Raw genomic sequence first — 15,540 nt, forward strand, 5'->3', positions numbered from 1 at the left:
TAAACATATTTTTAAGTCGCTTTGAAGATACTGTCCCTAACTTTGTTTTAAACAGAGATCATTTTTTATTCAGGCCATGAAAATAAATTTACGACAAATGACAAAGTCATTTACGTAATAACAAATTTATTGAAATATAAATATAAATTTTAAAGTTACCAACAAATGTGCTACCGGACCAGACTTAACAATATAAAACTTTAAAAAGTCTTTAAAAAAAATAAATAAATAGAAATAATGACAATGTCGATCGACTCAATATGGTGAGCAATCTGTTTTATTTTGTATACGGTGTAGGTGTTTATTTTTTATATACAATTGCAAGTCAACATTCTTGTTTTAATTTTTAACAGTCGAAAGTGAAACTCAAGTTTTAAATTAGCCTACCATAATATTTTTTTTCTTTTATAAATAAAAATAGTCAGTATTTTCCAGAATTTCCCCTATATTAAAAACAAAAAGGAAATTCCGTGACAAAAAAAAATATAGCACATCAAAAATCTACAAATTGATCAAGTAGTTTCATTAAAAAAAAAAAAAAAAAAAAGTTTGTGAAAAAACAAAACAAACAGCGGCGATATCACGACGCCATCTTGAAAACAAGGGAAATAACTCCAAACTAAACCTATCACTTTTGTAGAAACAATCTCTAACAATTACGTTCCCAAAATTAAGACAGCGGAAATGGAAACAGTTGATGTAAACACGAAACGGAAGTTACTAAACCTAAAACGAAATACGAAATCATATAGAAATATTTTATTGCAAAAAAAAAAAAAGTTTTAACACACAAAACAATATATTTTTTACATTTAGGAAATTAAGTATTTTTTTAAATATATTGATTATTTTCTTTTCACTTGTGTTATCACAAAACACTAAAAATTAAAAAATTTCGTTTCATGCTTAGTGACTTCCATTCCGTATTTACACCAACTGTATTAACGTCGTTTTAATCATGGGAACGCAATTGTTAAAGATTGCCGAAACGGAAAAGTAACACCGTCAGTTATAATTGTATGCGTTATTTGTTAATAAAATAGCAATCATTTACAATAATTTTTTTACTTTGAAATCATGTTTTAACGTAATAAACATTAAACGTTAAAACGGTAAATTATGAGAAGTCTAATTGCTTACGTGAAACGCGGGCAAAAAAAAAAAAAAAAAAAAAAAAAAAACGACGGGGCAAAGAAACAAAGGATGCTTGTGCAGAGCTATATATATATTATTAATAGGACTTCCGAGTTAAATTCAATTTTTATAGTAATTTTGTTTAACCTGTTTGGTAAACGTACAGAATAGAACAAAGCGCCTACCCTCTTCATGTTAACAACCTGGTCCATATTCTGCATAAGTACCAAATGAAGAACGGGGAGATAGCTCCCAGTAATTGTTTGCGTTATTATTCCTATTTACAATGCCTCTCCACGGGACAGAGTTAGACACCAGTATAAAAAAAAAAAAAAAAAAAAAAAACACGAGAGTGCCCAGCCCAACGTAGTATACACCCACCCCCCACACACACACTTTAAAAACGGTTTTCGGAATAAACACCCCAACCTATATAATTATCAAAACAAAACAATGAAATGAAAAATAAAACAAAAACAATGAAATAATTAAAAAATAATGTAATCTTCAAGAATAGAAAGAACGATGAAATTCAATTTTTACGGTATCTTTTGTTTATTAAAATGTTATGTGAAACTACAGTCTAGTTGAAAAAAAACATTTCTTAGCGATTTCATTTCATTAACATATTCATAACAATTACAGGTCGACCCAAGTAGGGTAGTTAAAAATTAAAACACGCTTTTTAGTTGTCAGCAGAGTTTTTTTTTTTTGTTTTTTGTTTTTTTTGCTAGGCTGTACACTGTACAGTCAATTCCCTAATTTCGTTCCGCTAAAATTTGCGTTCCGTTCCATTTTTTACATCCGTTCGCGACTGTCATCTTGCGTATGACTTTAATCAAGATTGCCTTATTTTGTTAATAGTTGAAAAATAAATAAATTACTTCGCGATTTATCCTTTCGGAATGTTAAATGAATTTTCAAGCACTGAAACTGTCAAATAGAAAAGTCATTTTTTCCGGGTTTTAGAATTCTCATAAGGTTGACATTGTTTAAATGATTTTATAACCATACATTAATTAACATTTAGCACTATTAAAATATTAGTGATGTTTTATATTAGTGTTGTTCAATTAACAAACATCAAGTTTATCGTTCAAAATTCGATTAATGGGTGCTTATGGAAAATATGGACCATGCCTTTCACATGGTATTTTCAAGTTAATTTTATTTTTTTTACAGCATCTTACAGATTTTTCGAGGGGGGGGGGGGGATGGGAGTAATTCTTCATATTTACTCCACCCTCGAAAATTCCTTTAAAATTACCATTCTTATAGGTTTTCGGGGTCGCTGAAAAGGAAAATAACGTTTAAAATTACAGCAAACGAGTAGTTTCCAAGAGATGAAGAAATGTTAGTTTTAAAAAAGTGAGGAACATTTTTCTATAATAATTTAACGTAAAATGAGCACCCACTTTGTGGCCACGAATTTTTTTTTGGGGGGGGGGCTTTCTTTTCACCCTCGGAAAATCCTTTAAAATTACCACTAACGTTTAAAATTCCAAGAAACAAGTACTTTAAACTTTCCAAGATATGAAGAAATGCACTCACTTTATGGTCACTTTTTTGAGGGGGGGGGGGCGGTTAGTTTTTCGTTCCTTTTTTGGAAGGGGATATTCAATTATAAACTGGTATAGTTCTATACAGGTGCTTACGCAGTTAAATTAACCGTTTTAACGTAAGTAACGCGCTGACATTATCCGAGCAGAACTGTTTAATATTTTACAAAAATTCTGTTTACAGAATCTACCAAATGTAAACAGAATTTTTGTAAAATATTAAACAGTTCCTCTGCTCAAAACAGTTAATTAAACTGCATAAGCGCCTGTTAAAGTTAGTGGCAATTTTAAAGGCTTTTCTGAGGATGTAAAGAAAGCCCCCCCCCCAAAAAAAAATTCGTGGCCACAAAGTGGGTGCTCATTTTACGTTAAATTATTAAAAAAAAGTGATCACCCACTTTTTAAACTAATATTTCTCCATATCTTGGAAACTACTCGTTTGCCGTTATTTTAGACGTTATTTTCGTTTTCAGCGACCCTGAAATCCTTCAGAGTGGTAATTTTAAAGAAATTTTCGAGGGTGGAGTAATTCTTCATATTTACCGTATCTTTTGTTTATTAAATTGTTAGGTGGATGTACAGAATAGTTATTAAAAATACCCCACCCCGTTAAGAATGGGGTTTTAAATGGCGTTATTGTTTCAACACGGTTCGTATACTGCCTAAGTGCCGAGAAAGAAAATGTAAAACTAAAATAAATGTAAAAAGATTCCCGGGTAACACCGGGTAGGTAGCGCTACTTTGGCATAATAACCGTATGGAACGACTACAACGACAATGATTCTACTGCACACACCATCTGTTGTTGTTGTGGCATCTGACATGTATGAATGCGTGCATGCGTAATCAGATTCAGCCGTTACAAGCACCGGGATGAGGGGAGGGGGGTAGAGTATCAAATTTCTTTTCTTTTTTTTTTTTTCGTTTTAATTTTACTTTTAAATACACATTTCTTTGTGCATCTCTAATTTCAAATTCATAAATAAAAGGGAAATTACGTAGATGGGAAAAATAAAAACAAAGAAAAAAAAGCTTTACCTAAAATGAGCCTTTAAATTTTTCTTTTAGGTAGATGAGAGAAAGAGAAAAAAATGTGCAACAAAATGATCCAATTTAGTTTTTGTTTATGAAAGAAAAAAATAGGACAGTAATACTATTGTGATACGAAATAAAATGAGAAAGGTAAACAAAACAAAAAAGTAAATATATGAAGGAAAAAAAAAAAAAGAAAGTGAAAAGGTTTTTTTTTTTTTTTTTTTTTAAGCCTTAAGGATTCATTTTCATTCATTCAGTTTCCGGTTATGATTCGAGATAAACGTTTCGCGTTTTTTTTTTTTTTTTTTTAAAGCGTCAAGTCAAAATATTAGATTGTGTAATACTTTAACATTTACTGATTTATAAAAAAGAAAAAAATAATGGCTGTCCGAAACATTTATATCGAAAAAAATTTCCCCATAAATGTTTCGGACAGCCATTAGTTTTTTTTTTTTTTTTTCAATGTTCATACACACACTCCCCAGGAGTCTTATTTTTGTTCCCCCACTACCTTTAAAGTATACTATCGGGTGGAGGGTATCTATATATTTTCAATTTTGAGAGTTAAATTTAATTATTATAATGTCATTTGGTTTATCAATCGAATAAAACTCTTATGAAATCACTTTTTGTTTATCTATGTATATATTTATTGTAGATTTCTTAGGGTCACGAAGTAATTCATTTTTTTTTTTTTTTTTTTTTTTTTTAACTAGTTAACAAAAGATTAAAATGGCCGACTTGTTTACACACAAAATGCATTGGTGGATTTTATTTCGTTTTAATTAAGCGAAGTTTTAACTCTTAGTATTTTTTAATTTTCGTTCTATTTTATGCTAGTTTTTTTTTTTTTTTTAGTACTTACGGATGATGCTGGAGCAGCGAGCGTTATTTAAAAACTTTTTGACATGGGAAAGGGGACTTTCAAAATTATTCTGTACTTTCACCTAACAATTTCATAAACAAAAGGTACCGTAAAGATTGAATTAATTCTGAAAATCCTATCTAAAAATAGAAAATAAACACGCAAGTCACGTAGATACGAAAAAGGCGTAAACTCAGAAATTATTTTATAGTTACCGTGACTAATTTTAATATTTATCTAGTTGATAAACCTTGTTCTGAAAATGTCAATATGGAGTGCAGTTGCAGTTGTTCTGCTTATTCTTCAATTTCTGAGACCTGCGTTTATTTTTATTTTAAAATTATTTTGATAAAGTACAGATCCAAGTAAAGTTTGCATAAAGTGTTGGTTGTTATTTAGAATTCAACTCAATTTTTAAAAAACTACAGAAAAATCTTTCATGTGCATACCCGTCAGGAAACGAAGATATTAAAAAAAAAAAAAAAAAAAATCACGTAAATTGATCACTTTATAAAAATAAAACTACCTGATCAATGATCAGGTAGTTTTATTTTTATAAAGAAAATCATTTTTAAACGATTTAAAGCGATTAATGTGAAATCGGTAGCAGGACAATGCATATATATTAAGTTTGAATTATTGTGAACTTATCTGCCCCTTTTTTTCAAAATGGCGACGCGAAACGGTCCTTTTTTTTTCTTCTCACTCATAAAATTTGATTTTTAAACTACTAGATGAGTTTTCCTGATTTTTGTAATATAACGTCTTAGTTTCCTGATGGGTACGTGCATACCGAATATTTTTCTGCATTTCCAATTTTAGTTAAGTTTAATTCTAAATAAGAAACTAATTTTTTAGAACAAAATAAAAACAAATATGACCAACTGTGCAATGCTGATAAGATTTGCAATTTTATCCCTATAGTTGCAACATTGCAAACATTTTTAGGTAAATAGCCTAAGTTGGCCTTTCTCTTTTCAGTAATGATATTCAAAATAGAACATCCAGAAATTTACTACATCACAATAGAAAATTCTTTTTTTTTTTACACACAAAAAAAAAAAAGATGTATTAATTAAATCGTTACTACTATATCAATTTATCTCTGTAGCAATAAAACTAACCAACGCGTGTATTTGTTTCTCTGCTCTACGTAAATTTATATTTCTTCATTACTTATAGTTATTTACTATTTATTAAAATTAAGTATGCTATAGAGTAAAGTATTAAAACGAACATTTACAAATATTTCTATACAAAATTAAATCCATCACAATGCATTTCAGTTCTTTCGTAAAAATGTCGGCCATTTTAATCTTATTGATAGTCATGCAGAAAAGTTACCGTGCTATTTTTTTTTATGTAGTATTTTGGTTGATTGGTTCCTTTATTTTTATTTTGTTTTAGAAAAATGATTTTTTTTAAATCTGACACCGCTTGCTGCGGACTTACAGTCGCCTGTTCTTCTGATTCACCAATATATTTTTATTGGCAATAATCGAATGAATGAATAATAATCTTTATTTTCAATAGGAGAAAAAAGAAAAACAGGTTACTGGTTCACAATGTAAAACCACTCTTTTTGTTTAATTGGATATATAAAAAAAAAAAAAGAAAACATTAACATTTTCAATTAAAATATTCCATTTAAAAATATATTTGAATTATATTTCATATTCAATATTCACTTCGCAAAAAAAAAAAAAAAAAAAAAAAAAATGCCATAAAAATAAATTTGCGATCGTCGAGTTGATGGTAAATAAAATATGAACCAGTAGAAAATAAAGACTTGGGGGTTTTTTTTATTGCAATTTCTTACAGAAATATATATATATTTTTTTTTAGAGGAGAAAAAGACATACCTCAGTCTTGCAACATGCCTGGTAAATTCCTCTATCACTTTACCAGTCGGCATTAGGGAACATATAGGGATCTAATCTAGGGTTTTCTAAAGCATCGATCTTGTGATTGTAAAATCTCCTTGTCGGAATCCATGTTTATGTAAAATCTAAACGCAGAAGAGTTCGCACTTGTATTTTATACTAGAAAACAACGCACGATTGACTATTAACTGCTACGGAAGCCCAAACGGTGTATAATTTCACAGAAATTAAACAGTTTCGAATCTGTTTTTCTTCCACTTATATATTATGATTTTTCTTATGTCTTTTGTAAATGTATGAAAGAATGACCACGAGCATTAAATAAAGACGATTTTTCGGAATGTAGATATTTTTCTTTTTTTTTTTTTAATGAAATTTCGATCTACGGCTTGATGATTACGTCATATACAAACTGATAAGCCCAGAGCAGAGAGCACATGCGTTCATTTACCTGCCATGTGTGCAAAATTTATTGCGATCGGATCCGTAAGCAGCCTTCGGTGGGAAGAGGTAATTCCTGAAGAATGACCTCCTTACTCTGAATAGAAAGATACTACTTTACTAATATTAACAAGAAGACTTGTGCCAACATGATATATATGTTATGAAAATGTATATGGCAATTAAGCTACACATAATATTCTGCTTAAGCTTGACGAATTCTCACGAGAATGAAACGCGGAATATTCTGTGTAGCTTAATTGCCATATATATTTTCATAACTTACTACATAGCTCTACCTATATATTGAGCACTGTTGAAGTAAATAATGAAAAATTTACGCATAAAATTATATCTTCGTATGTGATTAAATGAAGTAATCACACACACACACACACACACACATATATATATAAACTTATCCCACTTCATGGTAGAAATTTAAACAAAAAAAAAATGATTTAGTAACAGTAGATTTGAATATTTGGTAAGCCGAGAAATCAAAAAAAAAAAGAAAAAAAAGAATGCAACGAATAACTCTTAAACAGATTAAAGATTCACTTTCTACTGACCTGTATACGGCCAACTTTCAGAAACTGTTCCCCGATTATTTATTTTATTTATTTATTTTTTTTTTTTTTCAAATTAGATTTCGCTGAAAGCTCTTTTCGTCACACGAAAATCAAAATAGCTGCTGGATCCTCTTGTTTAAATGCTACATTCCTTTAAAATAGTATTTTCGAAATGATTTACTCTGCCACTAAAGTCCATGGGGTTAAGCCCCACTCCTTACCCCCGATTTTTTTTCTTTTTTTTTTTTCTTTTTTTTCTTTTTTTTAAACTTAAACGCCATCTTTGTTTTTTTCGTGTTCCGATAAGTCAGCTTAACCATATATTCAAAGTTTCTACACTTTAAAAGTATACAGATCGGTAGAAAAATTTTAATGCGTTTAGGGAGAAGTGTATTTTTTCCCCCTCGATTTCTCGGTTGTTAAAGTTAACTATAATGCATAATTACTGAGAGTTAAATTTTAGGCACTTGTTAAGCTTAGCGACAAATCGATTTTTTTCTTTAAATATATTGTTTTAAGCAAAAACAATATCAAGTATTTAATTATCATGTCGAAAATAGTAAGATATTTAAAAATTAGGAAAATTCATCGAGTAGAACAACTGTTATTGTGCTTTTAGTAAAAAAAAAAAAAAAAAAGTCCATTCCATCGCTAATGACAAATATTACAGCCACAAGTAATCTAAAACATTCTTTTTGGAATGCGATTTTACCCAACTTTCAGTAAAAATTACTTTTTTTCTTATTTGATGAACACACGCACACTTTTGCGCTCATGATTTATGACTATTTTAATTCCCCAGCAAAGAATCACATTATCTTCAAACCACGTGTGACAGACACTCTGTTCATAAAAAATCAGTAATTTTAAACTTCATGCTTTTTGTTAACAAATCCTCACTTAGCTAATGCTGCATAATGAACATTCATTACAAGAAACCACTTACGTTGGAACACTTTGAGCTAATATTTCTAATACGTAAATATATATTGTTATTTCACACTAATACAGACAGCGGTCTTGAGTTCTTTGTCAGGTGTTGTTATTTTCCGAAGTTATTTTTATTTTATGTATGTGAGGATGTGATTTGGCAACACCCTCCTGTTAATTTGCGATCTCGTTAAATTTATCTTTAACGGGCTTACAAATACGTTATTACTTTCGACTTCTAGAGATTCCTGCACCTGCAACCTCGGTCTTAAAAATTGATAGATCCTGATTATGAATTGATGAACGCCGACTCACACCCTTGTGGCTTCCTTCCTTAAGTCTTGACAGACTATGGATACCCACTGTGAGGGTGCTTGTGCATGAAATTTTTTGTGGCAAGAGTTACACAATCTCCAAGCAAACCTCTCCTGAGTCAACATTGTCAAATACCAGTGGCAAGTGGAGGTTCAGGACGACTGGAAACAATGCCGAGATAAGCAGAAAGCTAGAATTTCCGAATGGTCACCCATCTGGTACTAGCCAGGCTCAACGTTGCTTAACTTTGGTGATCTGACGAGAACCGGTGTGCCACTCTTACAAGTTAACAACTCCACAGCGGAACTAGTTACCTTGGTGACCTTGACTACAAAAGCAACATGCAAACTCTGCATATCCAGTTACGTTGGTGATTTTCCACATGAATCTGGAAACTGATGATAACTCGGACAGCGGGGCAGATCGTTCACTTTGAATAGTGTCACTGAATAAATAACGATGGTGAAATTCATAAATAACTCCTGTAAACCATAACTCCTGCAGCGTACGGACTGTGATTGAGGAATTACTAAATGATAGCGGCAGACCAGAACACTCGCCCACTACATAATAAAAGATGATGCAGTGTCATCAAATTCGACGACACGTGCATTATTAAAAGTCCCGTCTTTTTGGATAGATGACCCTGTGCTTTGGTTTCTCAACTTCAAAAAGAAAAGAAAAAAAAACTCATCTTTCTTTTCCAATCATCTAATACAACGTCAGTAAATGCTAACACCCATATCCACAGACTTTCTTACAAACTAGCGACACTGGTCTCAACAGAGTAGCGATTTATACCAATAATCGCTCAAAAAGCAAAAATTAAACAAAACACGATTTCCCTACAAATCTGACTCTCACTACAGTGAACTGGCACCAAACACATGGTTCTCCTATGGATTAGCGGTCCTGAAGCCAGCACATTGGACAATGTGCCCACGAACAGGATTTTACCTACATCGTTGCCAGCAGTAATTATCAACGCCTGTTTAACGCTGAATCTCCAATTATATTCATGATACAGCGCAGACAAATGCCCTTGCTTCAACCATGATCATGTCGACCACATCGGAGATACTGCCATTTTTCGCATATGCAGAATTTACTAACGTCCTCATCCCCTGCCGGGTCAGCCATGCTTTACACCTTTAAAACAGGCTTATTACAAGCACCTCGAATCCTTAAACAATCCCGGTACATTTTCACGCATGCATAAGGGACCTTCGTACTCTTATGCAATGCTGATACACCAGTACAGATTCAATGTACTTGATCTCTGCAGACCTGCTTGTAGACTCAAACAATCATGCAGACTCACTTGCACCCCACACTTTTAACCCAGCAGACTCACTTGCAGACTTATATGGATCTCCAACAGATCATGGTGAACCAGAGGAATGACGAGGAACTATTACCTACGACATTCTGCTTTTTCACAGCTCCCCAGTATACTCCAAATGGACATGAGTGTCCATAACACACCTCGAAACAAGGTGGCTCATTTCTTTCGAAATTATAGAATTTATCGCACACAGGCAACCCCACAGTGGAAGAGTTGGTGACGTCACTTATCTTCGATTGCCATCAACGAAAATATACCCTTCAAACAGGATCAACTACTGCTACACCTAACAATATTGTGCTACAATTTTCACCAAATCCAGCAGACATAAAGTGTCTACTCCGTTTTGCTACCTGCACCTAGTGAAATACCTGCATAATTTTATTCCTTCAAGATTGACTTTTCGTCTAGGAGGAGTCTTGTAGCGAGTGTCATATACAACCGGAACAAATCTTTGGCAGAGACATTTTCATAACTAGAAATAAATTTCTACTCGATGAATTTTTGTAATTTTTGGATATATTACTATTTTCGGCATGACAATTAATTATGTAATATTGTTTTTGCTTAAAACAACTCTAGCGACCGCTACATACGGCCCAAACAAATTTTCAGCAGAGACATTTTCATACCAATCATCGTTTCAGCGCCCACATGTATCAGAACATGTAAGCACACAATGTTGCGATTTGGCTACTCGCACACATATTAACAAAGGAACTAAATTACGTTCCATATGTAGTGGTACAGTAACCAGGCTGGAATGTTCCAGAACATCTCTATATAAAGATGTGCCCACAAAAATCAATCAGTTTTTTCTTAGATTTCTCCAGCCCGACACGTGTCGAAGAGACTCTGTCCTTGAGAGACGCTAGAGCATTCAACATGACTTTGCACACGTCATGCACCTTAATTCTCATCATGGAAAATTACCACATTGAACGAGAATTTAATTCTTCTTCTTAAATAAATTTTATTTTGAATTACTATTCTTATGTGATGAGCACACACACATTTTAGCGCTCATGATTAATGACTGTTTTAATTCCTCAGCAAAGAATCACATTATATTCAAGCCACGTGTGGACTCTGTTCATAAAAATCAGTAATTTTAAACTCCATGCTTTTCTCACGAAATCCTCTCTTAGCTAATGCTGCATAATGAACATTCATTACAAGAAACCACTTACGTTGGAACACTTTGAGCTAATATTTCTAATACGTAAATATATATTGTTATTTCACACTAATATGGCGATTTTGAGTTCTTGTCAGGTGTTGTTATTTTCTGGAGTTATTTTTATATTTTATTTTATGTATGTGAGGATGTGATTTGGCAACACCTTTCTGTTAAGCGGCGATTTTAAATTTAAATTTATCTTTAACGGTCCTGCAAATACTCTACTACTTTCTTCATCTAGAGATTCCTGCACCTGCAACCTTGGTCTTAAAAATTGATAGATCCTGATTATGAATTGATGGACGCTGTCTTACACCCTTACAAGTTAACGGCTCCACAGTGGTGCCAGTTACATTAGCGACCCCGACTACAACAACAACATGCAAACTCTGCACCTCCAGTGACACAACATATTCTTAAAAAATCGATCCGTCGACTGTACCTGAACAAGCACCAAATTTTATCATAAAGACCAGTGAAGTATTTCATCTAATTTAGCTCTTCTTATTCAATGTTCGACAACAAACATTAATTGTTGGCCGTAAATTGTATTTCTTGTCTTGAAATAAAATTCTCATTTAATTTTATGGTACTTCTGCTGTATAAGGACGGTGGCCAACTTTTAGGGGTGATAACTCTAATTTCTTCTTGGTCAAATAACGCGCCAAATAAGTAATAAACAAGTTTTTTGGGGGGGTTTTCCAAACAGAAAAATATCTGAAAAACAAAATATTTATTGCATAAAAATGTATCAATATATAATTGTAAAAACATTTATTGAAAAGTCTGCGTAAGAAAATATAATTTTAATAAAACGATTTCGTAATTAAAGCAACATTGGATTTTTATAAAGTGCGCGAGCCTTTTCTAGTCTCACACAAAAACATGCGTTCACATCTCAAGCTATATTACTTGTCACATACATATGCGCACACAAACATACGTGCGCACGTCCACACACGTATATATATTCACGTTCGCGTATATACACTCACATTCACGTGTATACACACACACGCTAACGTACACACATGTACTCACATACACGCACGCATGGACAATGTTACTTCCCCTTTCAAAGGAAATCCACACATGCGCAAAAGACCACTGGAAACAACTATAAAAGCAATAGACAAGCTGTTTCCAGCCCTTTTCAGACCAGCTTCCTAGCTGGCCGGTCTACGGACCGACAGCGTGCCTTTTCGGCAGGCGTGCGCACGCGCATGCCTTACGCCACTTGCTACTATGTGGGACAAAAGGCTAATAAACAGTACGTACACTTTATACGCTTTCTCTCTCCATGAACTGGATTGACACTCTCTCTCTTTCTCTTTCTACGTGCCGGACGGCCATTTCTCGTTTCACTACATTACTCACTTCTCTAGGAGTAAGGCTTGTTGATTCTGTTGATCTGGGAGATGGATCGGAAATGTAACTGTCTGTGATAGGGAACGAGATATAGAGAAGCTATGTATTATGCTATCAGATGTGTTTGTGCAAGTAGAGAAACCAAACCAATTACTGTGGTGGACATTAAAGTCACCAAATACATGTACTTGCGCACTAGTAGCAAGAGAGTGCTGTATTTATGCTATCAGAGACTTGGTTGATTAGGGTACAGTCCTGGGTCGAGGGAGAGCAGTAGAGAAAATATAAGTAACTAAAAATATCAACTGCTAATCTTAAGTGTAGGGTCATTCTTGAAATAGTAAAATGTAATTCCCTCCCAAAAAAATGATGGCATAAATCCAGAGAATATATATAAATAGAGAAGCCCCCCCCCCCTCGCAAAGAATTAATCCAATCAAGATCAGCAGAAAATATTGGTCTTCTCATCAAGACGAAAAGTTAACACTAAAAAATTCAAAGATATTCAATATATTTTATAACGCGATTCTAGCATTTGATTGGTTTGTTTTTATCACCAATAGTTATAAATATTTGAGCCATTAATCAGCCAAGTGCCAGTGCCAGTCCACCACCTTGTCAATGTTAAATTATTTTCTGACCAACAGTATGGACTTAGGCAAGCCTGTTCTACTGTGAATATCTTAAATCATTTATGAATGCACTGGACAAGGCAGGGGAAGCCCTTGATATATCCAAAGCATGAAAGTTTTCTTATGAAAATTAAATTGTACTGTATTACTAGATGAATACATAATTTAATCAAATCCTTCTTAGACAAGAGAAAAATATAGGTTGTCCTCGATAGCCGTAAGTCCAAACAACAAGACATTAAGGCAGGTGTGGGGCGTCGATCATCAGACATTTATTGTTCCTGATATTCATAAATGACCTTCCTCATGAAATTGTGTCTGAGATGGGTATATTCGCTGATGACACCACGCTCTATTCCAGACATATGGGAAAAACCTTAGAAAATGCCTTCCAGTCTGTAGTGGAATAGGGGCAGAAATGGATGGTAACATATAATGCTTCTAAAATAAAGCTTCTTTGCTCTAACAAATACAAAGAACCTTTCCAGCCATGAATAACACTCTCTACCAGAGAGCTCATCATTCAAACTCCTCAACACTCACAGTTAACATGCATTGGAACAAATACATAAAAGACATTGTCGAGGCTGCTACAAAGAAAGTGGGTTCCCTTGACCAAGTTAGAAAAATACTCACATTTGACAGTATCCTACATCTCTATAAAGCCATTATATCTCTACTGTTGCCACATATGGGCCAATCCATCAACTATTAGTCTTAATTTATAAGACAGGGTCCCCAAAAAATGTGTCCACTATAACGAGATCCACACTGTCAATCAACCTCCATCTCCTGTCTCATCACTGCAACGTTGCATTCTTGTGTTTGTTTTATAAGTACTTTAATGACATATGCTCTAACAAACTCATAGTACTAGTATCCCCTCAATGTAGATACCCTCAACTAACCTGACAGACAATAAAATCCCACACCTTCACTATAACAGTTGCTTCTGTTGCCTACAGATTATTTCATGGTTCTTACCCCACCGCAATACTTAAATACCACCCTATACCAATATACGTTCACATTCACATTAATCCCTCTACATAATCACACTGGTATTTGGTCAGAGATGTCCTGACAATCTCCTTTCACATTATGTTCTGCAGTCCTGAACGTGCTGCCTCAGAATTGTGTGAATGAACATGTATCACTGTCACATTTTCAGAATTCTGTATTGCTCTGTATTTGCTAACTATCGTGATATTCCTAAGTTTTACGCATTCCCTAATTAGCTTAGTAGCTGCTGTCTGTTGCTAACAGTTTTATGACCATGGCTTAATGAAAGAGAAAAAAAAAAAAAGACCCTTATACCGGAGAGGTTTCTGTTTTGAAAGAATTTCCTTCAGACTGCTAGACTTTGGAATTTTCTCCCTGCATCCGCTTCATGCATGCAGAATTTTAAGTGTATTGTGAACAGACATCTTGCTGCTCAACTTCCTACTTAAAGTGTCCCCATAGGGATGGTCTTCAGTATTCGTCGAAGGCAGGTGATGTGGAACGATTCAAGCTGGATGAAATCCTGAGATCTCCAATGAAGACCTACTAAGGAAATTCCATCAAGAAGATATGGGCCTAATCATCAGAAAACGGCATGTTCTCCGGAAATACCCACAAGCAATCATAAAAACAGCATTGCACTGGACTCCAGATGGCAAAAGGAAGGCCTAGAGCAGTGGAAAGGGAGAGGGAAGCTATGCAGCATTCTTGGGGTTCACTGGCTAGGCTGGTTCAGGATAGGCAGAAGTGGAGAGGATTTGTTGCTGCCCAACACACTACTGGGTGTAATGGTTCATGATGATAAGCATGGTCCCTCATTAAAAGTAGTCCTATCCGTCTTAGAGGCGATTTACCTTATTTGTGGTAAATACGTAAAAAAAAAAAAAATAATAATAATAAATGAATAAAACATTGTTGCCACATCTGGGTTGGTGTATCACTAGTCTCTTGCTCTTGGACAGGGTCCAAAAAAGTCTCAAATATAATTGTTAAATTTTTTTTTAAAGTTTAAATGTAATTTGAACAAACGTCTACTTACTCAACTCCTCACACTCTCCTGTTAGACCCGATCACAAATAGTAGCCCCATACGTTGCAAGTGAAAATATATCTTGTTTCAGGTGAAAATGAGTAAAATAAGTTTTAAATAAAAATAAGTTAAGATTTTTTTTTTTTTTTTTTTTTTTAGATAAAACGCAATACATATTTGGCATAATTTTTTAAATTTTTATCGAAACATTTTCAGCTTTATCTTATACAAGTGAACTAATTCTTGGATC

The 15,540-nt window shown here is 33.5% G+C and overlaps 1 protein-coding gene across 1 annotated transcript in view; it reads right to left on the reverse strand.

The window, feature by feature from the left end:
* LOC145296768 (RB1-inducible coiled-coil protein 1-like) overlaps window positions 1-6,655 on the reverse strand; it is a 285,724-nt gene extending 279,069 nt beyond the window's left edge. Inside the window, exon 1 of the mRNA XM_080142822.1 lies at window positions 6,456-6,655. The gene's annotated coding sequence lies outside the window, so the exon portion shown is untranslated. The remainder of the gene's footprint in view (window positions 1-6,455) is intronic.
* Window positions 6,656-15,540: the final 8,885 nt, after the last annotated feature.

Source organism: Euprymna scolopes, chromosome 17 (assembly GCF_053919585.1).
Source record: "Euprymna scolopes isolate OS-2025 chromosome 17, ASM5391958v1, whole genome shotgun sequence".
Taxonomy (NCBI): domain Eukaryota; kingdom Metazoa; phylum Mollusca; class Cephalopoda; order Sepiida; family Sepiolidae; genus Euprymna; species Euprymna scolopes.